The sequence below is a fragment of the Equus caballus genome, chromosome 26 (assembly GCF_041296265.1).
Source record: "Equus caballus isolate H_3958 breed thoroughbred chromosome 26, TB-T2T, whole genome shotgun sequence".
In the NCBI taxonomy this organism is placed as follows: Eukaryota; Metazoa; Chordata; class Mammalia; order Perissodactyla; family Equidae; genus Equus; species Equus caballus.
The window spans coordinates 41,736,869-41,764,865 of NC_091709.1; the positions used below are offsets into that span (position 1 = coordinate 41,736,869).

The 27,997-nt window shown below is 45.7% G+C and overlaps 1 protein-coding gene across 4 annotated transcripts in view; it reads right to left on the reverse strand.

The window, feature by feature from the left end:
• ERG (ETS transcription factor ERG) overlaps positions 1–11,242 on the reverse strand; it is a 256,549-nt gene extending 245,307 nt beyond the window's left edge. For 2 of the 4 annotated variants that reach the window (XM_005606152.4, XM_003364202.5), the window contains exon 1: positions 8,361–11,242. The gene's annotated coding sequence lies outside the window, so the exon portion shown is untranslated. The other 2 variants (XM_023630154.2, XM_070252479.1) reach the window with 2 other exon arrangements.
• Positions 11,243–27,997: the final 16,755 nt, after the last annotated feature.

Consider the following 27,997-nt stretch of genomic DNA (forward strand, 5'->3'; position numbering starts at 1 on the left):
CTGACCTTTTAACTTTGCACTTGAGTTACTGAAATAGGTGTCTAGATGGGTCCCTCCAGAACCCGGGAGGGTCGGGCAGTTCCCACACTGTGCGACCCAGCTCCCCGGTAACACATCCCACACTCCTAACAGCAGCAGTGCCTGACTCCCCCACTCCCCTGCCCATGGCTGCTCCCCCACCCCCATCCTTGCCTATCTTGAGCCAACGCACGTCACGGCTCGCCTCCAGTGCCTCATCTTTCGTCCTTCGGGAAGCATTTTCTGATCCTTCCTGTGGCATGGTTTAGCTCACTTTTTGATTGCATGATTCTTATGAGATGGACTGTTTTATTTATACTGTACTTTGTTCCAAAAAAGGATTTAAAGTGATCTACAAGGATATATGCAATATAACAAGGCTTTTTAAAATTCAGAAGTAGATGCAAAATAAATAATAAAGATGAGACTAAAGAGAAACTAGGGTAAGAACATAAACTGGAGCTAAGAGTGCAGGGGCCCATTAGACATGCCATGGGGTCTCACTACGTGCTGGAGCAAGGGCACACACCGGCCTCCGTGTGATGACATACAACTCAGAAAACTGCTCCTGATGCGGAGACTAAAAATGAAGTTTCCCCATGAGCTGGTAAGAGAGAAGGGCCTGTGTGAAAAGATACAAGCTTGCCCAAAAGCAGCCTACAGCAAGGCCAGCGTGTTGCATGGTGGCGGTCTCTGTCATGGCCTCCAACGTAGTACATCAGAGCAGTTGACGGAGACGGCCCATAGGGGCAACACCTCCGTCACTGTGCAGTCTAGGCCCTGGCTCACTGGCACACTGGCCTAATTTGAGCAGGTGGCACTGCTGAATATGCCACTTTTTTGGGCCTATGTACTTATCCCCTTTCTAGATTCCATGAAATATACATTCACCCCTTTTCTAGACTCTAGGGTATATACATTCATCCCTCTTCTAGATTCTACTGCATATGCATTCAACCTCTTTCTAGATTCCATGACATATGTATTCTCCCCCTTTCTAGATTCCATGGCATATGCATTCACCCTCTTTCTAGATTCCATGGCCTATACATTCACCCCTTTTCTAGATTCTAGGGCATATACATTCACTCCCTTTCTAGATTCCATGGCATGTGCACTCACTCCCTTTCTAGATTTCCACTCCCTGAAGGCATGACCAAGGGCTTCATACAGTGTCTCGCATGGTGTCTTGCACCAAACATAGACAGAAAGGGCAGCTTGCCAGTCCTCGATATAGTTTGCACCTCCAATCTCTCTCCAGTGCACCCGCCTTCCTGTGACTCAGAATGCCTCTCCTCTCCTGGAGCCCTGAAACTTCACAACCTGGGTCAAATCTGACCGTAGACTAGTCTCTGCCTAGCAAGCATTCCCTGCATTCTCAGGCATCCCACTAGCCCTGCATTAATTTCCCCCTGTAGATATTTATCCCAAGGACACTGCATTCAAAGAGGATGCTATTAGCTGGCTGGAGTGAAAAGGGCTGTAATTTTGTTTACAAGTTGTCAGTACAACTAGTTGGAAGAGAAGGAGTCAGACAGGCCACTAATTGCCGCAGTCACACAGGTGGATAGGCAAACTCCACAACGGAATGTTCTGGCTTTTTCCATTAAATTTGCAGTTGTTTTTCTAATCTCTCTGTGTCTAGTGTCTTACCAGTCCCTAATGAATCCATGTTCTCCATCTCTCCTTTAGGACAGTGTTCTCATTTAATAGCTGATCAATAAATTTCGATTGAGAAACGTGTTCCCAGTTTGCTTAAAATTAACGAAGAAAATTTTACATGACAATGCTTAAGTTTTGCAAAGAATAAATTCATATTGACGCTAAATGTAGTTACAAAGGCGCTCTCAATATGAACACAAATTTCACCCCTTGTCTGCCTCCTGGTAGTTTACTGTGGGTTCTAAGCACGTATGGGGTAATCTTCTTGCCTCGGGTTTCACAATTTGGGTATGGAGTACTTAGGAGAAATTGTCCTTGTGGGACGTTCAGTTTAATCACTTACATTTACAAGCCTGAGAAAACTGCAAAAATAAATCAAATGTCATCATGAGCTATACCACTTCAGAACTGGTACTATTTCAACGTCCTCTCACTTCGTGCCTCAAGCAGCAGCCCACCATCACTTTCTCTGCTTCAGTGGCAGGGGTTTCAGAACTTGGAGCGTTAAATACTGGTAATACGCTGACCTAACATCCCTTCTGCAGGAAAAAAAACTCTCACTATTCCCTGGATTTTATCTTTATTGTCATTAATTCTATTTTAGAACTATGTAGTGAAGTCAATTTTACTCTCAAGGTCAAACAGACTAGAAAGTACTTTTCGATACTGAAGAAGCAAATTTTTCCTCCACTTTTGCTTATTCCGTCATCTTGCTGCTGTATCTTGAGCTGCAAAAAGAGCGAGCCTTGCACAAGGCACGCTGAGGTTTTGTGCAGTTACAGACCCAGGTTTGTAAATCTGGCAGCAGGCTCCCTTCAGCTTTGTGAGGTTGGATAGAGTTTTAATGAGAATCCATTCAAAGCAGGAGATCTTCTTAGAACGTGCCTAAGCCAGCGGTTGGTTTCTTGTCTAAATGTTTTTACTTCGTTTCCCAATAAAAGAAATCTCAGCTTTCTGATACATTTAATTTAAGAGTTTTATGTTGAGATCGTAAGTGTTTCCAAACATTTCATTTTACTAGCACAGACTTCGCTGATCATTTTACTCAGCTTAGATCGATGGATGTCCCATGTAAGAATCCTGAAATCTACCTTTCTTCGCTCCTGGGGTCCAAAGGTTTGCCTTCCTATGTGGTGCTGTAGGGACCCCTCCCTCTCCCACCAGCCTCCTCGTAACAGCTTCTTTCAGTCTCTTCTCAGAAGCCTGAGATCCTCGTCCAGTCCAGCTTCAAGCAGAATTCCAAGCACCACATAGAGGAAGGAACAGCACTTTTCCCACTGCCAATTTCAATTAATTTATTATATTAAGACAGCGGGTGGTTAACCAACATAGTAAGACCTTGGGTTTCTCCTATTGTTCCAAAGAGCACAAAGCCTGATGCCCATCTTAGTTCAGACAGAAAGGTGAACACCACCAGCTAATTCATTTCCACGATGCAGCGTATGACTGCACACAAACTCATGCTTTCCCAAGGTGGTCACCCAAACAGCCCAGCCAGGAGCCACAAAAATGCCCACACTCCGGTTCAGTCTTTCTTTTACTTTGCGACTTTAGCTGTGCTAGTAAGCTCCACCATTTCCACGCCATCACAGAGAACACGAATCTGCCCTCCAAAAACAGAGAATCACTTAAGGAATATGACACATCACCACACAAGGTGATGCATGTGTAACACACACCACACAATGGCAATCACCACACAAGGCACAGGTCCTTCGCTCCTCTGCACTCAAACTGAGGTACAAACACACTTCTTCACTTTTAAATCAAGATCTGGGAACTTTTGCGGAACCCTGAATCGAGTGAAAATAAGGATTTTCTATTTTTTAAAAAATCGCTGTAAATGTGTCTATTTTCTCTCCTATTCATTGGAGAGAATTCATTGTCTCCCTCTGGAGTATGTTTTCCAGGGGGAATAATCATTGGAATAATATTACTCCTAAAAAGAATCCCATATGAGACACTAGCACGTATGAAAACCTCATTCCCACTAAAACAATTCAAAATTATAGGGTATGTTTTAAAAGTAGGCAGCTACAGACCTGGGTTTGAAAAATCTTTAGACATTTAACAGTTTGTCCTAGATCAGATCTCATGTCTAGGATTATAATAAAAAAGTGAGAAATTAATACAAAAGGCCTATTTTACATACTTCAAGGATATTTCAGTCTTCACACACAGCCATTTTCAAAGAGGAAAAAACCACATAACTAGAACTTCCTTTGCACACACTTCTGAACACGTATTGAGCCAAGGTAACTGAACCCCTTACTTTCAAGGTTAAATTACTGTTTCTCATACGCAATCAGGGTCTTCCAGATTATGACATGTCACAGTAAAAATAGAAGAGCTTAAAAGTTAGTTTAAATCTACAACTTAGACCCAGTGCTCCATTTTTAGATGCACCCTTCAATTTCTTGGTGTTGTCTACACTTTACTCGCACTTAAATTTAGCAAAGTAATTTTAGATCAGCTGTCTTCCCCACCTTCGCTAGATCTGCAACGTTACAACATTGACTCCTGTCTCTTTTAAATACTCAAATGTTTGAAATAATAGGTAACATTAAAGAGGAACATTTCCCCCTGGCTATTTTGAAAAACTGATTCGGAATCCAACAGCCTAGCCATTGGAAACGGCTGTTGTTGTTTATCTGCAGAATAATTGCTTTAAATCAATAAATGTGAGAAGGTGAATATTGACGATGCATAATTTGTAACTAATTCACTGACTGCTAATAAGCCCATTGAGGCTGCAAAGAAGTACCAACGAGAATGCTGTCGTGAACATCAACAATATAGAGAGGCAGCTGGTAGACTTCTGTGTCGGCATCGTCAATTACTACCATTACTTCCAAAGTCACCCGGAAACAGCTCCCACTGCTCCCACCAGGTATCAAAATTATCTGAAACTGGGTCCAAAATATTTGAATACTTCTGTTGCGTCAGCTTGTTTTTTCCAACAAATTCTACTTCGAAGGTTTTAACAGTTTCAAATTCAAGGCGTAGATCACAAACAAAAGCTGTATTTTGAAGGACTATACTCTCCCGGGAAAGCCCAAGTATCCTTACCCACTGGCGAAAGGAAACAGAACCCCTGGGGCATTCTCCTAGTCCCTGGAAAAGCTTGCCTAGGAAGCAAAGGGTGATGGAGCCAGGAGGTGACAAAGGGACCTGCATTTAGAGAGATGAACTCCCAACTTCAACTGAGAACTGACTTGCAGCATCAAAAATCTTGGATTCTGCTCATAATGACTTACTTCTGATTTGTTACCTTGACCCCATCTTATGTCCCAGGCTCCCTAAGTCTCATTAGAAACGTGTAGGTGTCTCTACGTCAACACCTCCTGAGTGGAGTTCTATGAAATCGCAGGCAGCACTGACATTTATTCAACACGACAGTGTCTCCCCACCACTCCGCATCATAGGATGGACACTGACTTGCTATCGTATTTTCATTGGGGAATAGGAAAAGATTTTAGAAATGTTAGCTCCTCTGTCCTCTGAAAAAATAAATCCTCCCTTTTATTATTTTTTGTTGTTGTTTAAGGATAGCTAACAAGAAAAAAATCAGAGCTAATCTTAATTTTAGAAAAAAAAGTTGAAAGTTTTCTATTACCCACTTACAATATGAGATATTATGTATTCCATGTATGTAAAATGTATTACACTTTAGAATAGTACATAATTTAAAAGTCAATTTTGACATGTTTTGGAGATACTTTACTTCTTACTTATATATCTGGTATTCCACTGGGATCTCAGCCTTGACCACAGATAAAATATTTGACTTTGTGAAATTAGAAATTCATAGAGAATCGACAAGATTTTTCCTTAACATCAAAACATGAGACATGGAAGGGAGAATGTTTATATACATGTCTACAGGCAGCCCCATTACATAATCCACTCAATGGTAAACACTAATTTTCAACATTTTAGCTAAAGAAAGCACATCCGATGAATCGCCAAGAACTCCTCACGAAATAATAGTTAAATGCAAAATAAGGTATCACAGTTCTACCCTGAATTTTTAAAAATAAAATGAAGTAATTATAAAGAGTTAGAAAAGGAAGAAACCGAAATTTTAAGTGCAATTGGAATTACATATTCTTAACTCAAAAGATATAATACCCATTTGCTAGTTTAGCATAATTTCCCAAAAGTCATTGACTCAAATCAAAGCTAGGATGAGCAACCCGCAAACAGCATCTGTGATGTGATGTGTGCTGTGACTCACAAAACCTTTCTTTATAAAACTTCACATATTAGCCACAAGTTTGCAGAGTTCATCCTGTCTCCATTAGAAATGCAATTGCAATGGTATGATTAGCTCATTCATAACTTGACACACAGTGAAGTAATTTATCTCGTTGGGTTTTTATATAACTTCCATTGCGTGGTCTTGCCACTGAGGAAGGAGCCAGCACAAGCTGCTGCCAGCAGAGCAAGAGTTAAGCCCAGGAATGTGACAGTTCTCTCGGTGATAAGGTGATGGGGAGCTGAGGCCGGTGAACGCTCTAAACTACTTGGAAAGAATTGAAAATACTCACAGAGTCCCAATGGCATATGAACTCTATGCCCTATGTTATGTCACCCAGGGACGAAGAAAATGTTTTTTGACTCACATTGAAAGTTTTCTGAACTACAGAAGCTACAGAAACATGGCCAGTGTGAAATCTGTGGCAAATCTGAATACACTCCTTTGAAGGATAAACGAAATTATCTTTATATCAACAGAGAGTTACATTAAATCCACATCTACCTGAAAGGTTTTTATCCATTTTATTGGGCAGTCTAGTCTGCTATTAATAATAGCACCTAAGTCTTATGCTTATAAATATTAAAAATGACTCTATGCAGTACCTTTTGTAAAAGAACCATACAATATATAATAGCGATAAATGGATGATGGGTTTCACACAGAAACCAAGGCGGCTAGCTGATTAAAAAAAACTTACAGGCTACATTTTTAAACATGCCAAGTTTTTCAACTAAGGTGGTAAACTGGAAGCATAGAAACATAACAACTGCAGGCTGAGGTGTCAAAAGGTGAAAGAGAGAAGGCGGGGAGGAAAGAGCCGGAGCTGGGTTCAGAAGCGCGCAGCGACGGAGCCGTCGGAGGGCGATTCCACGCACGGAAGGACCGACCCAGCAGTGACAGCCAAGCCCACACCTGGTGTCTACTTTCATCCAAGCGTGGGCTTTAATTCACCCCTTATTTCCATTCCAGACAAGCGCAAATAACCTCTTGCTCTGTGCCCCAGATAAGGCCAGCGCGGTTTGCTCTCCTGGCGTTCGCCGATTTCGGGGTGCCTGCTCCGCTCCATCCGCCCCCGACCGCGCGCGGCTTCCCGGGACCTGGGCACTGGCGAGCCGTCCCTCCCGGCGTCTCACGCCCCACTTGTCCTGGCGCCGTCGGAAGAGCCGGGCCACCTCGCCGCCACCGTCCCCGCGACAGCCGCAGCCGCCAGCGCGGGAGCCGTGCAGGGCGCGCAGGGCGCAGGACTTACCGGAGGCGAGCGCCGCCGTCGAGGGAGGGTGTGTCACGCACGTGTGTGTCCGCGCGTGTCCGCGCCCGCGTGTGCCCGCGCACGTGCCTGGCCGTGCGCGCCGACCCGGGCCGCACTGACTCCCCGGGCGCCAACGGGCTCAGCCCATGGTGTGGGCGCCGGCCTCGGGGAGGCTCCGGCTCCCGCCAATCGCCGAGCAGGGCGGCCACCCCGACGAGCGACTCGCGATCCCGGAGTGCGCGGGGGCGGAGCGGGGGCGCGGGGGCGCGCGTGTCCAAGTGCGCGTGGGTGTGAGCGCGCGCGTGCGTCCAAGCGCGCGTGGGGATTCTGTGCGCGCGCGTCCGTAGGCGCGGGTATTTGTGTGCGCGCGTGGGTGTTCTGTGCACTCGCGTCCGTGCGCGCGTGGGTATGCGAGCGCGCGTGTCCGTGCGCGCGCCCTCGGGCCGGGGAGCGCGGGCGGCGCGGGCAGGTCTGGACGCGGCTCAGGTTTAGCCCAGAGCTGGCGGCTGGAGGAGGAAGAGGAGGAGGGAGAGGAAGAGGAGGAGGAGCAGAGCCCGGGACGACGTGAGCAGAGTCCAGGCCCTGGCCAGCCGGCCGGAGACGAACCCAGGACGCGCCTCCAGGAGAACAGGCGAGGGGAGGGGAGGGCCGGGGAGGTGGGTACCGCCGAGATGCTTGCTCCTCGGAACTTAGTGAGAAGTATTATTTTTTCCCAAGCCTCAGCCGTTATGGACGTTAAAAACAAAAGTTAGAACTGGTTGCTGCAGAAGTTTAAAATGACCACCGACTGCCTTGGAGGCTAATCGGAATGAAGACGACGTCGCCCTCCGTCAGACTAATGAAGCGGAGACGCCGAGGTGCCCAGGAGCCGCCGGCTTTAGTCTGACCTGGAGTCAGGACCCGGCAGTCCCGAGCACCGAGCCTTGGGACAGGAAGGCGAGGGGCTTGCGAGGAGCGGGATGCGGGCTGGAGGATGCTGGCTGCCGCCGCGGAGACACCCCGCCTGACGGACGGACGGGGTGACAGCAGCCCTCGTGAGAAGAGTGTCCGAAAGAAACAGCCTCCAAAAGGGGGAGCCGCGAGGTTCGGCTCACGGCCCGGGGTCCCTGTGCTAAGCCCCTCCAGATGTTTTAGTTTATAAGTGAATTCTGACATCAAAATCGCGCTTACCTGAGTGCTGTTTCTCTTCACTCATGTCCCGCGGGGACCATCACGACCGTCCCTGCGCGATCGCTCGGAACCCATCCCAGGGCGTCCTCTTGCACACTCTCCCCTTTCCAACCGAGCGAGAACTACTCATGTCCCTCCCTCTCCCAACTTTAACAGCCAAGAATTTCAGCAAACAGCCAGAGAGAAAGCTAAGTCCCCCCACCCCAAGGGAAGGGACGGAATAAGTACTCTTTTAATTTGAAAAATAATAATTAAAACTCCCTCAACTTTTAAGGCCAGGCAACATAATCTATTAATTGGTCGCTATTAACATGCAGTTTTATTGAGCGTCGCACACAGAAGTCTGATTGTGAAGGAGGAGTGTTTTCAATGAAAGTGGAGTTATTTTAGCTGCAGACGTGTTTACATTTCTGTGGTTTAGTCTATAACTTTCTCTTTTTCTTGCTTCAGAATTCTGCTCCATGAAGCAAAGCCCTTAGCTCCCAGACATTCCAAAAAGTCTGCCAAAATAATAGAAAAAAAGAGAGGGGAAGAAAAAACATACAGAGACCCCCAAGTCTGGGTCGGCTCAGGGTTGTAAGCGGGCATCATGAGTAGCCCCCTCCCCACACACTTTCCAGTTTGAAAAAAAAAAAAAAAAAGAAGCCTTCAGGGCTCCATTTCCTGTTTGCTGGGGAAAAAATAAAATGGGTCTAAGCAGCTGAGTTTAGAAACCGCCTTCTCCAGGACCTATAGATTCTGAGAGGATCTTTAACCCCAGAGATGCCAAAATGGGCTCATTACTTTGAGAATCTACCATCACAAACTCTGCAAGGAAGTGTTTCTCTTTTAAACCGACAACCTTCAGGAGACTACAAATGCATTCCTGGGAAATTTCTTGAACAAACAGGCACGCGGCGGTAGATGGGCAACAAGCCCACCTCTCCATAGGTGGCCAAGAGAAGATACCAATAAAAATAAATATTGAAAACAGATTAAGTTTCTGACAAGCGTGAATGCTTTTCTTTCTGAGGTTACGGTACAAAAAGCGGAAGGCGTACTAAAAGGTGCATATTTAGTAATAGGGTCATGTCAGTTTATACAATCTGTGCTGGACTCATCATCTGCAGAATTGATGGATTCCTTTGAATTGTTCCGCGAATAGCGCAGAAGTCACAATAGTGCAGTTCACATGGTCTTAGAAACATTCAACCTCCGTCTCCCCTTAACTATCAATTGCATATTTTGATTCCTTTTCTAACTGTTCTCCAAATATTCTAGATCCAAGAAACCTCACTGTATTTTGAAACCTTCCTCTCAGCTGCTAATTTCCAAAACTCGCCACAGGGAGTCCTTAATGTTTAGGGGAGTGCTTTAAATAGATAGATTGTCAGCCTCTCCCGTGAGACCGCGGTCCACTGGGCACTGACCCTGCTTTATAATACGGCGTCACCCGAGCAAAGTTTCTCCACCGTCGTCACTAGTACCCAATGTTATAATAATATAGAACAGTGCTGATAATAACATTATGTGTGCTGACAAAAGAGCATGCTTTATGAATAAAGAACTGCACTTTAATAGTAGAAAGAACATGATTTCAACAATCCAAGCTACCGCTGTTGAGAACAGAAAAAATGACTTCAGAAAAACCGTAATATTTGATATTTTAACCATTTCTCCCTCCGCCTTGCTATTCTTCTCCCATTCGCCAAAAGACCCCATACACAGAGAGAGAGAGAAAGAGAAGAGAGAGACTTTCTTAAAAGGCAAAAAACCATACTGAGCCCACTCACGAAGCTAGGATCATTAACCCTGAAAAATCTTAGAACCCAGAATCCCAGAGTTTTGCATCCATCTTACATCATTTCCTCCAACTGACTGCATCTTGTAGTCATAGTAAGGAAGTTCTTCCTATCATCTAATCTAATCCCCACCTCCTACTACGGGAATTCCCTTCTGTTTGTCCATAATCAAGGTCACATAGTAGGAATTCAGTTCCAACTAGTTAAATCAATTAAGTTATTTTGAGAGGCAAAGAGAACACAAATAATGAAGATGAAACATGGTAACTAAGTTATTCCAACTAAGTTAATAAAATAGCATTTAAAAGGTAGATTTTTATAAAAACACCACTTGACACATTCTGTAAGAATTAGTATTTTTAAGTATCTCATGCTTGAAATGATCTTCTTTCTATACAAAGTTTTGTGGTCGACTTAATTCTTTTTGAAATCCCTTTTATCCAAAAGATGTTTTGGATTAATTTAAGTATTTGTTACTGGATAATGTCAAGCTCTTGTTCAATGAAATGTCCTGCATTGGGTTGTCACACCTGTTAAATATAAGCCTCCTTTTCTTTTGATATTCTGAGAAGGGCCTTAAAAGGTTTACATCCTTCAATATGGAGATTTAATTGCTTTACCTATAATAAAAATAATCCCTATAAAATTCAGACTGTGGATATTTCAAAGCCGAAAGAACTATTGGATTGGGATGTAAAGGTTGCAGTTCAAAAAGCCTTCCACATTTAATATAACGTGCATGGAGTTATGAGTTATAAACTCCTGGTTATCATTTTGTAAGGTCTGGTCTTTGTTGTCCTTGCACGCAGCGTCTTTGAGCTAACTTTACGGCTTAGCAGATCTGCGTGTGCATGTGTTAAATATGGAAAAGGTAGCATATCCCTGTGCAGTAAATGCTCACAAAGGAGGAAGTCTCTGATTTTGATTTAAACGAGGTACTGGAGTGAGGTTCCCCACGCCGACACATTCTCATCTTTGGTGAGCTCAGATCTGGCGTAAGGCCATTCTGAAGGATGGCCATGTATTAAGAAAGGAGACAGTGTACATGCGTACCTGCGTCAGTCATGGGCCATTTCCAGTTGTGCACACCGTGAGCACCCTTCAGCGTTCCTCTGGGCATCCTGAGCCCTTCCCCCCATGGCGCCCACTCAGTCCACTGAGACCTTCTTTCCATCATGGAGGTGGGTGAGACAGGAACCTTCGCATTTGAAGTTCCACCTTCCCTCAGAGTAATTCAAGACAGGGAAGGGAGGAGAATGTGTCAGAACTCTCGAGTCTCGATTCTAAATGTAGCATCCCTGGGTACCCCTCTCCCCACCACCATCCTCATCCCCTTCCCTGACTTCTGTCATTGACTGTTAGTGAACACAAAAGGACAGCAGTGCACGTTTTCTTGAGAGAGCCCTCAGCCTACGACACAAGCATCACCATTATCTTTTATCATCCACTGCTAAGAAGTCGGTTTTATGTGTCCTTTACCCTTCCAGACAAACTAATTTCATGCAATCTGAAGCGCTTTTTCAGGCTGTGTCAGACGCAGTTTAAGTCTTCAGTACGCGCAGCAGTTCTTAATAACGCGTGGTGACCACGAACTGCTCCGTAAAATTGCATAATGCATAATTCCTATCAACTTGGATAATGCACAAAATAAGTTGATATGAAACACATTGTACATCTGTCAGTGAGCTTTGGTGACAAAGGTTATACAAAACAGCTAGGGAGACTCTATTTGTGTTTTTAAAATGGAATTACGTAGAGCACATCAGGAGATTTGCTCCAGCTCTTCTAACGATTAAACATGGGCAATTTGCTTTTGAGCTCCATATATTACGATGCTAACTCTATCAATGAACAATTTTGTCATGTACATTTTCATCAGTGTAGTTACTCATAAGTGTGAAAATACTTGCACTATTAGAAAATTGAGACAATTTCTTCTCAGTGATTTTTTCCATTGAGAAAGACATTGGCATAACAGTGCATCGATGCAAATCGAATCAATATCTTTATGACTTCCTTTTGTGTCTTAGAATAGTAATTTGTTACCTTATGATTATGGATCATCTGATACAATTTTAATGAGTGAAAAGTCTATTTCAGATGTAATGCGCAGACAATTGGTGAAGAATGCATGAGAAGAGGACTCCAGCACTTGGCAGCCACATGACCTTGGGCGAGTCACAGCCTCTTGACTAAAGCCTCAATTTTCTTACCTGTTAACTGAGGCTGTTGCAGTGGAAGACCTGAAATATGCCACACACAGGACCTCTCAGGGAAGAAATTGGGGTATTCATCTTCACATTCCTACTTTGTGGCATAATGACTGATTGATTGATTAACTGGATAGCCTATTAGAAATTATTCTTCTCCTCTGTAAGCCTTAATGCACATACCTCTTGCTTCTCTCCTACATCCACGCAGCAAGAACAGCTCCCTCTGGGATGGGTCGCGTTACCTTTTGGTCCTATATCAACCTGGTGTTGGGTGGAGAACTGGCGTCTGCACAGCAGTGATCTGAGCCCTGAATCCATGGCAAAATCACCTTGGTAGCTTCCAAAACAACGCCATCGTCTGGGCCCCATCTCAGACAGGGTAAATCAGGCTCTTGGGGTACTATGGTACTGATATGAATGTTTGAAACTCCCCAGGTGGTTGGAATGGACATCCAGAGTAGAGGATGGCAGCTGTTGAAATTATAGTCATTAAACGAATAATGAAGGAAATCCAGAATCTCCATCTAATGAGATAATTCCAGAAACATGCACTTTAAAGATGGACTCTGTCACCCAAAACAGTTGTCTGGCCAGAATTTCCTCTTTTTATGGTTAGTGTCACTCTTAACTCAGTCACAAAATCCTGGAATCTTGGAATTTCTTTCCCATTTTGCCCCTTTCCTGAAATGTCCTTCCCATCTTCATGTGGTCTACCATTTACGAAGCACTCACACACACGTTCATCAGCCAGGTGCCCTTCCATCACCTTCTGCAGTAGTGACGAGGCTTGAGACTCTCCATGTTCAGAGGGCTCCAAAGGGAGGCAAGATGCAAACATGGATCCTGGGAGCTTTCTCTACACGGCCAGTTTGCCACCTTTCCTTATTCAAAGTCTCCTGCTGCGCCCCTCCCTGCCAGCCCTAAGCCGAAGTTCATTCCTGCCCTCCAGCACATCTTCCCGCCTCTCAGACAGCACTCATTTCTCGTAACTTCATCAGTCCCACGTTGGAACTGTAAGCATGTTTAGCTTCTCCGCAGACCGTGAGCTTCTCGAGGCAACCTTAGCTCCCCTCGACTTTGTACACAATAGCTACTCAATATGAACTGATCTTTAAACCCTACGCCTCACCGGCCCTTTCGCCAAACAGTCACCATGGGCCATACTGACTGTCTGCAGTTCCCAGGGACACCCCCTTCATCCATTCCCAGGGCCCAGACTTCTCGCTCAAGGTTTTATAGCCTCACATCTGGCCTCTGGGGCTGTCTCCCCTCTCCCCACGGCCCCCGGCGCTACATCAAGCCCCCTCTTGGCAAAGAGCCCCCCCCTCGTCACACCACAGCCACCCTCAGAGACCTTCAGGAGCACCTCCTGCCTGGTGGGGAGACTCCAGATGCATCGCTAGGAGTCATGGGGTGAGAATTTGAAGATCGCAATCTTGGCTTGCAGGAGCTCAAGCTCATCACCCCTTGACGGTCTTCGCTGTCCATCCACTTGCCTGGAAGGGGAAGGGAGATCAGGATTTGCTGAAGAAGAAACTCAAGCTGGAAGATTCAGACATGCAGAGTAGGATTGTGTAGCCGCACGAGAGTGCCTTTCTTTAAGATCCTCAGCACTTCCTTGGCCCCACACAAGCCTGGAGCACCCTGCTCAGGGAGTCCTCCCACGGTGTCAGAGAAGAGAGTCCTGTTGCCATCGAGGTTTTGCTGGGGAGTCTGGATTCAGGAGGAGGAGAACAGAACACAGGGGAAAGTCTCATCCTTCCGAGGCCCATGGATTGGTGGGAGAGACGGCAGGAGAAGGCGTAAAGAAGAAAGTCTGCTCCCCATTGCTTTTCCTGGCTTCTGCCCAGAGAGGCAGGGCAGGTGCAGCCAACAGCAAGGCAGAGGGGGTTCTTGCACCCAGTCTCTAGCGAGGGTCCTGGAGGCTCACCCACCCCAGAGCCTGGGGTGTCAGAAGGAGACCCAGGCGTCCTCCGCTGGTGTGGATTCTGAGTTGAGATCCCAGGAGCCTGCTGTGGTGAGGTAAGGGCACTGTCAGCATTGAGAGTCAACCTCTGGACTTGAAGGCTGGGTGGAGAGTGTGGCCACGCCTCAGAGTTTGACAGTTGGACAGTTAACCCAGGCCAGACGGGCTCTGGACAATGGGTTCCACCAGCTACAGGCTTCAGGCACAAATACCAGCAGGGTGAGTGGCAACCAGGAGGATAACCTCCCCAGAAACCTGAGGATGTTGTGTCTGAGAACTCCATCTCTTCCAGGAGACGATGCTGCTCCAAGTGTGGCCCCTGGATGGGTACCAGTCTGTGAAATTTGTTACCCATCACAGCGAGATAAGTCCAGAAATTGAGAATGAGTGTGTAAAAACTTCTGTGGCAATCTGACAGAGTAATTTTACATCCGTTCCATCTAATAATAAAAATTTGAGCTAGGATTTTGTATGTCTTTTTCATTTCATTTTTCCTAGTAACTTGTTTTTCTTACATTTTACAAAATATCCATTAACAAGATATTGGCAATTTTTTCTAAATAAAATAAAAATGGTGCTTCACTAGGGGGAGTTTGTGCCGTCGATCACACCAGTCCCGCACGCCTAGACATCGTTTTGGGACGACACACGGGAGTGCAACCGGGCATTTTATACGAGGGCCCCTGCCCTGCCTAAAGAGACTGTTTCATTCATTGGATCAGACTAAAAGTTCTAAACCAGACCTGCTCATAAAGCTAATATTTTTCCTGCTGACCAGCAGGTGGGGCGTAGGGGGAAGCTGGGAGCCCTGAAGACATCACCTTTCTCTGAACAGGTAAATTGTGGTGTGAATTCCAATTTGTGACTCATCTGCTTAAGTATTTGGGTCTCCCCCAATCTGGGTCCAGGTTTTCTGTCTAATTTAACATCCCCGACTTTCTTACACGAGTCCTTCATACCCCCGGGGTTCTCTCCTGCTGTCTTCTGACTGTGCACAGCCTACCATTTTCATTTTTGTAGAACTGAGCACAATCCGTCTTAACGACTATCTCTTGATTCATTCACCTTTAGCGTCACATCCTAAACCTCAGGTAGCACTATTTGTAACCCAACTCACCTCCTGATACCTAAATATGATCAATACGGTTGATGACGCCCTACCCTGGACCCCATTGGCCCACCTGTGAGTTCACCCCCAGTTGCAGTGGACCATTCCCTCACATACCAACAGCTCCTGTCTCGAGCATCTCTGGCTGCTCTGCACAAGGCTTTCTCAGGCGCCACCAGAGCTTGCTCAGCCCTTGTGCAAGGCAGCCCAGAAGTGCCCGGGATTGCACAAAGGTGCAACCTTAACCAATACTGGACAGCAGTTGGTCAATGAATGTCCCATCTCCCTACCTCTCAGAGAAGCAACTCTGAAGCGTATTCTACACGTTTCCTTAGAGGGTTTCCATGAAATTGAGCCCAACTGCCCCTGGAGCAGCAAGCATCTCCCAAATGTTCTCTCCATTAGATTGGGTTGCCCCTTCCCTTGTCTTTCTTCCCCACTCCTTGACTCCTGCTTCCCGAGATCACTTGCCAGATAAACCACCTGAATCCAAACACTTGCCCCAAGCCTGCCTTTGAGGGGAACCAAACAAAGCACCATCACAATGGGCCATTTGTTGTCCGTGCACAGCCCAACCCCTATCCTGCCAGTGTCGGGTGCAGACTGACCTGTGGATCTGATCTGGTGTGGGCCAAGGGCCAGGTGGGATGGCCGGCGTTAGGCTTAAAACCCAGACTGATGTAGAAGGCCACCTCTGTGAAGAGTCAGGCCTTGAGAGATGTGGGGGCCTCGCCCTCTTGTAACCTACTGATGAGGCAGCTCTGCCACTTGTCTAAAAATGCCTAAAGCTCCCCGTTACCCAAGAGGACCTCATCCTTCCAACCATCACCATGGGGCAACGGGACAGCCCTATCCCCTCACACACCATCTGATTGTTTTTCTCCTTCATAGTTCCTTAGTAGTCACTTTAACCAAGGAGGGCAGAAAAAAGTGGTAGAAACAAGTTCTGTGAGGTCAGCAAAATACACATGGCCTCCCCCGTGGATGACCATGACTACAAGGCCAGCGGTGTGGGAGGAAGCCAGCCCCCACCCACCACTGGCACGACTCTCAGGCAACATAGACCCACTGAGCACTGAGAACGTCACTGTGCCTCTGTTTGGAATGTCAGAGAGGGTGAAAGAAAGCATCCCACGGAGCGGAAGTTGATCTTTCTTGGGCCAGGCTGCGCGCTGTCCCGTCCAGGGTCACACACTCTTCCTTCATGGAACTCAGCACACGAGGCAGATTCTGTTTGTCTGTCTCCTGCCAGCCAGTGCATTTCTGGACTGTTGGTTTTGTCCTATTTATCTCGGTGCTCTCAGAGCCTGGCACATGGGAGATATTGAATAAATGTTTTTTTAAGTTGGGTTGAAAGGAATTAAATTGGGTCTGCGTTGGCTTGGATTAAAATGCACTGGAACTAAAAACAAAGCATAAGGTAGTTTATGTGAGTTGTTCTCTCAGTAGATAGATAGGTAGATAATACAGAAATATATATTTATGTGTAAACACACACGAATGCTCTCTTCCAAATGAGTGTGAGTTGAGGCCAACCAATTTGTGTTCATTCCACTAATCGATCAGGTCCAGAGTTCTGTGATTTATAATGATGTTCAACAGAGGATTCCAAGTCATCATCATGGAAAGACTATCCCAGAACCCAGGGCCTCATAGCCCAGTTCCAAAGAAAAGAAAATGTGAACCTTTTCTCCAAAGCGTTCGGTTCCAAGGAGTGGTTTTCCTCGTGCATATTGTTTCTGGCCCACAAATGAGTGCCAAATTGCTAATGAATAGGCAGACTTAGCTGTCCGTTTACTCTTGGCAATTAAGATTAAAGTTGCATATTTTTTATGCTATCTGCCCCCCAAAGAGGCCATTGCAGCTATGTCTCCCCCTGCGACCCCCCTCATTTCCCGCCACCTCCGTGGCTGCTCTGGGACTAAGCGCCCTTTCATGAGTTGCAGCAGAGCCCCGTCAACCCCCAGGTCCCACCGTGGGCCACATCGCCCCAGACCAGACCACTTCTGTTGAGCTAGCTGTCTGTTTCTACGGGGTCTATCACCAAAGCAGTTACATTCTTTCACTACCAAAGTCGCTGGGCTTTTTTTTAACAATCCTTGGAAGTGATCCCAGCTTAAGAAGGAACGAAACTCAACATTCAGCCAAATACAACTTTTGAATAATTTAAATGAGAGCTACTTAAGTCTTCTGAAAACAACTCCAACCCTGTGTTCTCTGATGTGAACAGAAAAAAAAAATTATGCACCAACGTGCAGAATATGAGCCCATGCAGACGGCATGCTCTGCGCCATGGACTGTTGTTACTGTCTTGGCAGAAGCATTCCCACGGCGGGCTCTGCAGCGGGTTTCCACGCCCGCACATTTGGCAAATTGGGCTCCGGGTTTTGCTTGCAGATAGATCTCTAAGTTCTATTACAGTTAAATCCATCATCAGATTTCCCTGAGTTTTCATTTCTCCTCATTTTAAGTAGATACATCAGAGACTGAGCTCCAACCAGGAGCCAGGTCTCTCAGCCTCAGTTTGGCCAAATTGTCCTCTCACTTCCAGAAGACTCTACGGTGGTCATTTGACGTATAAAGACGGGGTAGAGCATTCAGATATTTTCTAAAGAAAATAAAGCTTTATCAAGCCCCCACAGAGACATCTGCTTTCCCCGGGGACCATGAGCACAGCACTGCATGAAGAAACATGGAACCAGATGACTGCCTTCCACTCACTTGTGACACTCTAGAGAGGTGTCAAGGAGAGACTCGAGAATCTTACTTGGCACCCATGACACGCACTGTCCAGTGCCTGGTGCGATGAGGGGTACAAAGCTGTGGAACTAAAGGATCCCAGTGGGCCCTGAGTTTACCTCCTTCTCGGAGAGAGAGGTGTGCAGACACATCTTTCCAGAACTCTGAGATGAGTGTAATGAGAAAGAGGAACTATCTCAGATGCGATACAGATGTGGATAAGATTTGGTCCGTCAGGCAGAGCCATTTAACTTTAAGTGGATTCAAACTACATCTGTCTAGGAAGCTATATTTAGATGTCGAAACAGAATTACAGGAGGCAGATGACTCCCATTGACACAAACATCATAAATAAGGTCACTGTGCACGTGAATGAGCAGAATTAACTTCAGATAAATCCTGGAATACATATTCCATCGATCAAAGTTGAACCTCAGTTTACGGAAGTATTAATTAGTATCCTAATCATATAAAATCCAAACATACAAATTTAACTTGGGAGCAAAGGAATAAAAAGCATTTGACACCATTTTTTAGCACACGTTTGGATTTTCCTTGTTATGTTTATGGATTCAAGAGTTGAGAACTCAATCTGAGTTCTATAATATAAACGTGACTTTGCATCTCATTAGTAAAAGATTAGCAATATCTCTTAAAGAGGGTACGATGTTTTTAAGGAGAAATTAAATGTGGGGGGCTGACTAACACTATTAAGAAAATTGGATATAAATTCAATAATGAAATCATGTTGCAGGTCTTCCCAGGCCACCTTGGCCACAAAAATCTCTTACCTCCTTGAGATTATTTCAAGGCATCAGAAATCCACTCTTTCTCACATTGCTTGTCTCTTCCTGCCTCATACAACCAACATTTCCTTGGCTCTTTACGTGAAACATGTCTCAGCTCTAAAGACCTCTAGTTTTTTCACGGAGGCTGAGGACTTTTCAAAACCAGGAGTCATTTCTCCCTCTTCTCTTTTCCTGCTTCTCAAATTCCCCGGAACACCAGCAAGTGCAGGAATTCCAAGATTAGTGTCAGATCGTGTGTTTCAGCTTACCTGTGGCTAAGTCGCCTCTGACACAATTAAGATACAGCTGATTTTTCTACAGTTCGTACAGTACCAATTATAAAGTGGAGTCTCAAAAAATGTTGTGGGTGAATTAACCGCTTCTAAAGAATTGAGAATTCCACCCGAGTTCTATGAAATAAGAGTCATGTTCGTAGTTTTACTAAAAGGTTATCAACAGCCCCTGAAGAGCTTATAATATGAACGACAGCCAGGTTCTCCAGTTTTCAATCTCTGGTTAACAGGCCCACGGGTACCACTTTGTAGGATATATTTTTAAATAGAATAGAGAGGAAGAAAGAAAAAGACAAATACAGAAGAGTTGGAATTTTCTGATCATTTGCTTATTTGAAGCGTATTTTCATAATGCACAGTCACTTCTGTTTTGCTTTATTTTCAGCGGAAACTGAAACCCATCTTCAACTTTCTGAGAAAATATCATTTTATTTTTGATATTTGATAAATAGCACGATTTTATTCTTCCTTTTCTTTAAAAATCTTTTCTATATTATTATCTTTATTTGTTAATCACGTATGGAAGCAGCTTGTCAAATGGAAGAAAGTAAGCTTCGTCTCCATAGAAACTGCACAAGTTTAGGATGAGTTTAAACAAGACAGCTTTAAAAAACAAAACAAAACATCAATTCACCCCAGTGTTGGTCAAATCACGTGGGCCTTCAAGCGCCTGAATCGTCTTTCTAGCATCTCATCTTATTAAATAAATTCAGTGGTAATACTGTTTTTTTTTTAGTCTAAGTCAGACAAAAATGACTCTACCCCCCAAGAATGGGATATATAAAAATTTTTACGATTAACAAAGAAAGGGCATTTGTGTCATAAGAATTTCTCCCTCTTCTCTTACTAAGTGGCTGTATTTTAACTTGAATTATCAGCACACTCAACAAGATGTGCTCCTGGGAACAGAACGACATCATTTTTTTCACTCCCCGAAAGCCATTTTATAAGACAATGCATATTTCAGCAGCAGCATAAATAACAGCGTTGTTTGAAAACCCATGAGCCAGTTTTTCGTTTCTTCGCTTGTATCCCCGCCTCCTTTCCTACCCAACCCTCCCCCTGCCTCCAAACTGAGCCACACCTCTCTAGAAATACTTGCTTTCTTAATGAAAACCATATTTTTTTAAAAAAAAAAAAAAAAAGGCTTGCATGACCCACTAAAACGCCTGGACAATCTTTAATGTCAGCTTCAGACGACACGTGTCTTATGAAAGTCTGGGGCCCCTGTTTGTCTGGCAGAGTGAGCTCTGTCCCACATCTTTATGAGAAAGAGGGACAAAACTTCTGTTTTTGGCATTTTATATTGGAGTCTGTTTTAAGAGAGGAGGAAAAAAATAGCAACGTAGAGTCTAGACAGAAGAGATGGGGGTGAAATCTGGAAGCCATTCACCCGGGCGAGGGCAGCGCAGCCCGTCGGCAGCACGGATCGCCTTACACTGCCTAATTACACATGAAAAATGTACACATCATTTCTCTCAACTGCTTGGAAAAATAGACACTCAGATGGCGCTTTTGGACTGTGGCAGCTGAACCCACCATGTCTTCTGGACGTGGGATCTCTTACTCCTCGCATTTTGCAATGTGACTTTTCTCAGAGAATTTGATATTCCTCTCATCCCTCCAAAAATTTTTTTAGTGTATTCTAAATTTGGCAAACGGTCACGTCCTATGACGAATATTTAGATGTTAAAGTAGGTCACACGTGGGATGAAATTAGGCACATTTCTATTGTAAAGGTTCTGCTCAATATGAAGATCAAGACTCGGAGATCCACGGGCTTATTTTAGGACCTAATTTATGGTTTGAGTTGATTTGTTGTTACAATGATAAGTTCTAAATCATTAGCTGAGCCTGCTCAAGCGATCAGAGCCTTCTTGCTGGGCATGCTTCTACCTTTTATACAGGATAATGATTTTTTAAGAATCCTTTAATACAACGTCCTTTTCCAAGAGTTCAAAGCATTTTTCAGATACTGACACTCCATCACATAACATTCCCAGGACCTAAGGAGGGGATGAGGCTGTAGCCAAGAACTGAATCTGCAGAGGACGCTCCTGTGAGGGTCCGATGCTGTAGCTGGTATTCATGCAGAGAAATGAAAGGAGAGAAGAAATTTAGAACTTATCCTTAACTAACATGAGAGAGCAGAGCTAGTCATGTACGTGGGTGTGAGAGAGAAAGACACAGAGAGACAGAGAGAAGAGAGAGACAGACAGAGACAGAGAGGGACAGAGAAATAGAGACAGAACTAGAGAGAAATCTCACAGAGAGAGAGAGACTATGACTGGTTTATGAAATGAGAAATGAAATAAGCTTTCGTGACTTGCCCAAGTTCTCACAGTGGCATTTATGAGTGAAACCAAAATAAAACAATTTCTGTCCTGTCTTTTACATTCTCCACCTTCCCCCACAGACGCCAAACAGAAGAAAGAATTTCATGAGAATATAGTACACGTGATGTGCCAACGTGCATAGCTTGTTTTTACACTTTCTACAATTTTTCCCTGCCTACCCCAATCTTTCTCCCAATCCTTGCCTTGGACTTAGAAACTCATTCAACTCTACAGTTTGGTGCTTTGTTTGAACTTGATAGGAAAATGTGATTATCTGTCTTTATGAATTTAGAATTTGTCCCGAATAGGAAGGCTCTGTCTAGATGAGGGATTTCGGCGTTGGGGAGTAGCAGCTGATTTTCTAACTGCTTCCACACAGGTGTCTTCACCTTTATAGCCAGGTAAGGGAGAGGCAAATGGGCCTCCCTTTATGATAGTAGTAAATCTTCTAAGGATAAGAGTGACTTCATTACATTTAGTGGAAAGAGTCAGGGCTGGAATGGAAGGAGGATTGGAGGGAAAGGATAGAAGAGATGACACAAAGCCCTTTATAGGGGGAGGTTTTGGTTCCCTCAAGCCAAGGCCTGAGCTCACCCTTGGCCCAGGTCCCAGGCCCTCCCTGGAGCAAGGCTGAGTGGGAGGGGCCAGGGCTCCTGGTTTGTATGAGGCCTTCCCCACCCTACAGCCAAGATTCCATCTTCCTTCCCCAATGGGACCTTGAACTCCACAGACAGGGACCCCTCCCTTTTGTATGCCATGGATCCCCTTGGCTATCCGGTGATGCCTGTGGACTGCTCCCCAGAAAATGTCTCTAAATTCGTAAAACAGAATACATTAGCTTTCAAGGCAAACCAAAGATATCGATATCAGACATCAAAATGTTACAAAAATAAATTTGTGATGTATATGCTTCTTCATGAAGTCATTAAGTAAAATGATCCGTTGGTACCTCTAATAGTTATAATATCAAAGTCATGATGAGCAAAAACCATTTATCAAGATGTGTGCAATAACTGTAATGTGCCACAAAGGGATGTGTGAATTGTATGATGACAAAATCACAACTACTGCTAATAATAATGTGGACGGGGTCCCCTCACGTATAAGCCAATAAATGCTAAATATCAGGGAGGCAGTAAAGAGAATTGGGATTTTTTTTCTCATCCAAGTTCACCGACACCAGGTTACAAGCCCCATGCCTTAGGAGACTTCTTTTAAAACCCCTTGAGCAATGGCCCCACTCTTACCCCACCAGGAGGCGGCAGCAGAGAGTCACACACCTACAGCCTCCCCCAGGAGTGCCAAGAGCTGCCGGCCCTCTCAGCCTCGGGCAGGGAGGCATTCTTACCGCGCGTGCGCGCGCGGATAAAGCGACTGCTGAACAGACGCAGAAGGAAGGGAGGATGCCAGGGAGATATTTGAGGTGGGGTCATGCCTGGCAGGTTGGGGAACAGCAGGGACCCAGGAATGGTGGATGGTGGGTGGTGGTCAATGGGCCAGGTCCTACGGGCGGTGGGGCTCACCTTGTGGAAGGCTCCCTGGAGACGGCAGGGAGGAGAGACTGTGGGGCACCCACAGGAGACGCAGAAGAAGGCTGTTGCAATAGTGCTGGCAAGAGACGATGAATCTGGACCAGAAGGAGGGCGAGTCTAGAAACACCCCCTGGCTCTGATTTGGGGCTGAATCTGTCATCCTGCCAGCACCCCAGGGGCAATTGTGGTGGAGACGGCAAAGCACACAAGAGGAGCTCCTTCTGACTTTAGATTCTGTGTGCCCTTCAGTGGGGGTTAAATGAAGTGGGGTGACCCCTACTACACACCACTCACTGTGCAGCCACTGAAAACACACCATGGAGCAGGAACCACACAGTTGCGTGCACTGGTCAAAGCGCATCGCACTGTGCGCACACTTCATGGCTGACCATTTTATTCTACGTGAATCATGCTCCATTAACAAATGGTAAATTCATTAATTCAAAATTTGAGGTCTAGTCCAAGCCCTGTCCAAGCCTCTGAATTTCCCTGGTCCTCTATTTCTGATTCCCGCAACGCCATCAGTAACTGACACTTAGATCGTGTTTGCATGTGACCAGCACTAAGCAGTTTGCATGGATTAATTCCGGGAATTGTCACAAAACGCTATCAGATCCTTAGCATTAATTATCTTTGTGTCACTGGTGAGGAATTGGAGCCACCGAAAGTTTACAAGACTCAGCAAGCATCAGTTAAGATAGTAAGCGGCAAAGCCATGAGTGTCCTCTTCCTCACAGGGCGATTCCGAGAAGCAAATGACGGACAGGTACCAAAGGGCTCCAGAGAGTGCCAAGCACTGGGCCAACGTGGGGGAACCAGATCTGGCCAGAATGTCACCTATGGAGGCTCAGGGCCTGTTTCCCGTGGAGTCAGGAGCCGCCAGTCAGTGGTGCAAATCTGACCAAGAGTCTAATGATGATAGTCACCCCCCAATTTCCCTCTGGGAAACGAACAATTCCCTTAATTACCCTTTCCTAAGAGCCCTGTTTTCCATCCTCATAATCATTACTGTTGCCTTTTTCTGAATTCTATCCAGTTTTCCTATACCCCTCTAAATTTTTTTTCAACATTATTGACCTTCGAAGAAAGTTTGAAAGTATTTTACAATAAAAGACACTTGCAATAAGACCTGCTATGGACAGACCAGTTAATCAGAAGATTTTTATATCTGGGAGCTACACATGAGTTATTGAAACTCCAGCTTAGATGCCAAACTTAGATCCCAAGTGTTTGAGTCACGAGGAAGGCAATGTCGTTCCCAGACCAGAGGTCCAGAGGGCCGGGGACATGGGTCTGTGATATGGGGGTTGCTGTCCAGTATGGTTGTTGGAGGTTGTGTGTGGCCCCTTGAAGCCTCTGGAAGGGCTCGAGACCTCCCAGCCTCCTACCCCGGCCAGGAGCTCCTTTTTCTAAGTGACAGCTGGCAGGTTCAGCTCTGGCCAGACGGCTGCCTTAGGGCCACCGGCTGTGATTTCAGAGTTCACCACCTCCTTTACCGGGTTGCATGGTGCCGTGTGAAGGGCCCAGGGAGACCCCAGAGGGAATCCTGCCTCTACCATGGAGCAGTGCAACTTGGCACAAGTTCCTTAAGCTCCCTGGGCTTTATTCTCCTTGCCTGTGAAATGGAGATAGTAATACCTTCCTCACAGGGTTTCTGAAAATCAGAGGGGACAGGAGGCAAAATTCCTGGCAGGTAGTAAGCCCTTCTCAACAGCAGCCTTGGTAATGATGGTGGAAATTCCACACCCCAGGTGCCAGTCTGCCATGTGCTGTTGAAGGGCCAGACGTGGGTTTCCACGGCTGTCACTCACAGGCAGACACAGTGTGTGTGAGCCGACATTCCAAGCCTTTCCCACAAGCGGATTTTCACTTCCAAGAGTGTCAGTGACAGACCACTCAGGCTCCCGGGGGGTGGCGAGGAGAGACAGGTGGGGGTGCTGAAGGTGAGCTTGGCTGAGAAAATACCCTGTGGCAGCCTTGAGAAATTGCTTCTGGGGTTGGGGTTTTCGAGCATTTGCTGAAAAGCTCAAGCCGGCCAGGGCGAAGCTGTGGGTTTAGCCAGAAATAAGCCCCAGCCCTCTCTCTGGACCCTCAGTCCCTCGGTAAATCTTAACAGGGCTGAAGTCTTGGGACCAGATGCTTTTTTTTCCTGTATTGTGTATTATTCCAGTACACATAAGCATGCATTTTTAAAAAAATGAATGAAATAGATATTAAATACTGACATGGCAATGTATATCCACAATTTGCCAAGAGATGGCAAATAAAAAATTAGTGGGTTGCAGGGGCCGGCCTGGTGGCACAGCGGTTAAGTTCGCAGGTTCTGCTTCGGCAGCCCAGGGTTGGCCGGTTCAGATCCTGGGTGCGGACATGGCAGCGCTTGGCAAGCCATGCTGTGGCAGGCGTCCCACATATACAGTAGAGGAAGATGGGCATAGATGTTAGCTCAGGGCCAGTCTTCCTCAGCAAAAAGAGGAAGATTGGTGGCAGATGTTAGCTCAGGCCTAATCTTCCTCAAAAAAAAAATTAGTGGGTTGCATACAGAATATATTATCTATGTTTATATGTAGTATGTTTCGCTGTGCATATTTCCTTAAATGTGGAAAAGTGGATGGATTCATCCCAAATTTTGAACTACGGTTATTCCCCAGGAATGAGATTAAAGACACTATTTCCTCTGTTCTTTACACACTTCTGAATTGCTGATTTTTTTTAACTTGTTTGAATTTTGTAATTTAGAAAAGTTTTAATATCAGCTGTTGAGAGTTCTGATCTTTCTTGTTTAATCACAGAACCAGAGACTGTTAGAGTTGGACGTGACCGTGGCGATTGCCGTGTATCTGCCTTTGCTATTTCACCTTTTCTCTCCTTGCTGAAGGTCCCGCATCCCCTCCGTGGGGCAGCCTGGCCTGACTCACAGGTGGGACTGCCTCCTCCACCAGGGAGCGTGCGAGAAACAGGAGCGCCCTCTCTCAGGAAAACACTCAGAACGTGAGCCCCTCCAATTGGGGTGTCACGACTTGGGGTTCACACACCCCGGGTTAAGAACCTCTGGCGTGCTGTCTGGGGTACCTGCAGACTAACGTGTCCCCTGGCCTTCTGTCACTCTTCATTCAAACCTTAGGGGGTATTGCTCGGACCCCACTGGAGCCCCCCTTCCCACACCAGCTAAAACCATCCATTCCAGATACTACTTTGGCTTGTTTGTAGATAGAAAGCAATTGAAAACTCCCAAATGTTGGGTGACTAGTGGGTCTGCATTTCAAATAGTAGTCATACTTCTATAATTGGGTGGGGGCTGCAGGCAGAACAGGGGGACAAACTCTCCAGAATGTCCCTGGACTTTAGCTCAGTGCTTCTCCTCACCCCCCGCTTCTCTGACGTACCTGTGGGTCCCGCTGCCCTTTCTCTCACAGTCGTCCTGTCTGTACATTCGTCTTCGTTTCCACTTCCTCCACTCTCTCTCCCACCCCCATACCTCTACCTTTTTCTCTTTTATCTGCCTCTGCAGAACTCTTGACTAACCAGAACGTGGAATGAAAACACTAGTTTTTGCATATTGGATTAAAAACAATCCTTTTAAATTTTTAACTTTTTAGATTATTTTTCCAAAACATGACAAGCGATTTAAAAAATTTTCCTAAGGGCCCCTGATGGATTTTTTTTGCAACTATTGTGACTTGATTGCTCATTTCATCTGTTTCTTTATTTTTAATCCACTTTCTTCCAAAATCTTCATCAGATGATTTTCGAAAACCTATATTTACATCTTTCCAAAAAATTATTCCTCACTCAAGGCTTGCAGATTTGGTAGAATAACAATGCGTGACACCTTTGACTGAGACTAAGAATAAGAAAGGAGAACTGGTGGCTTCCAAGGGCCCAGACCCACCATGTGGGAGTTGCTCCCTCTACACCCCACCTGCTTTTAAGGTCCTGGGTAAAATCGTATTTCCCCATCTCTCGGGCTGGGGCAGGGGACCTGGGGGGTGGGCCCAGGAAGGTTCAAAGTCAGCCTGTGAGTCCTTTGAACCCTGTTCCGTTTCCCAGATATCAAATCGAATAAAGGACACCAAAGAGCCTCTAGAGGGGGTTCACATGAATGAGACCACCCCAGAGAAAATGTAGTCTCTAAAAAACCAGACAAGGCTCAAGATCATTATAATTATTCTCATCTGGGCACACCATCATCTAAGAGAAGTAGAAACAGTCTACAGGCAAGACCAGGTCGAACAGTTTGGACTGTTGTGAGGGGTTTATTGAAACTGGACTGAAGCAAACCAAGGCCCACCAATGGGAACCCTCACCCCCAACACGAGCCTCCATTGTCTCCCGGAAAGCAGAGGGGAAGGGGTCTTGATTGCAGTTAGAGCCCATTCTTACCAACTGCCCCATATACATGCTAGAGTGAAGAACTGGGATTGGGGAGTGGACGTTCAGCCTGATCCCAGACCTCACAGGCGTATGGCCCTGGTGGCAAGCAGAAACGTAACTTAGATAGGGTTAGCCACCGGCAAAAATAGGAATCAAGAGATGGTAGCAGACCCCCAGTGTCCTTTAAGCGAGCCACTATGCGCTTGGTGGCTTTTAAGCTCCTTGTCTGTCCAGTACGGTTGTCAGACCACGTGATTGCCAGGTCCAGTCCAGCGATGACCTACCACGTGCCTCCAACAGAACTTCTTCTATTATTTCTTTTTCTCAGGGCTTGGTAGGTATCAGAGGAGCTGACCAGAGGAAGTGAATCACTTCCTGTGGTCACTCCTCTGCCCACAGTTGTGCTATTTTTAACAATCTGCATAAAAATCGTAAATCCAACCCTGGGCGTGTACATTATTTGTTTAACAAGCGCCCAAAAGATGAGCTGGAGGTGGAGACAAACAC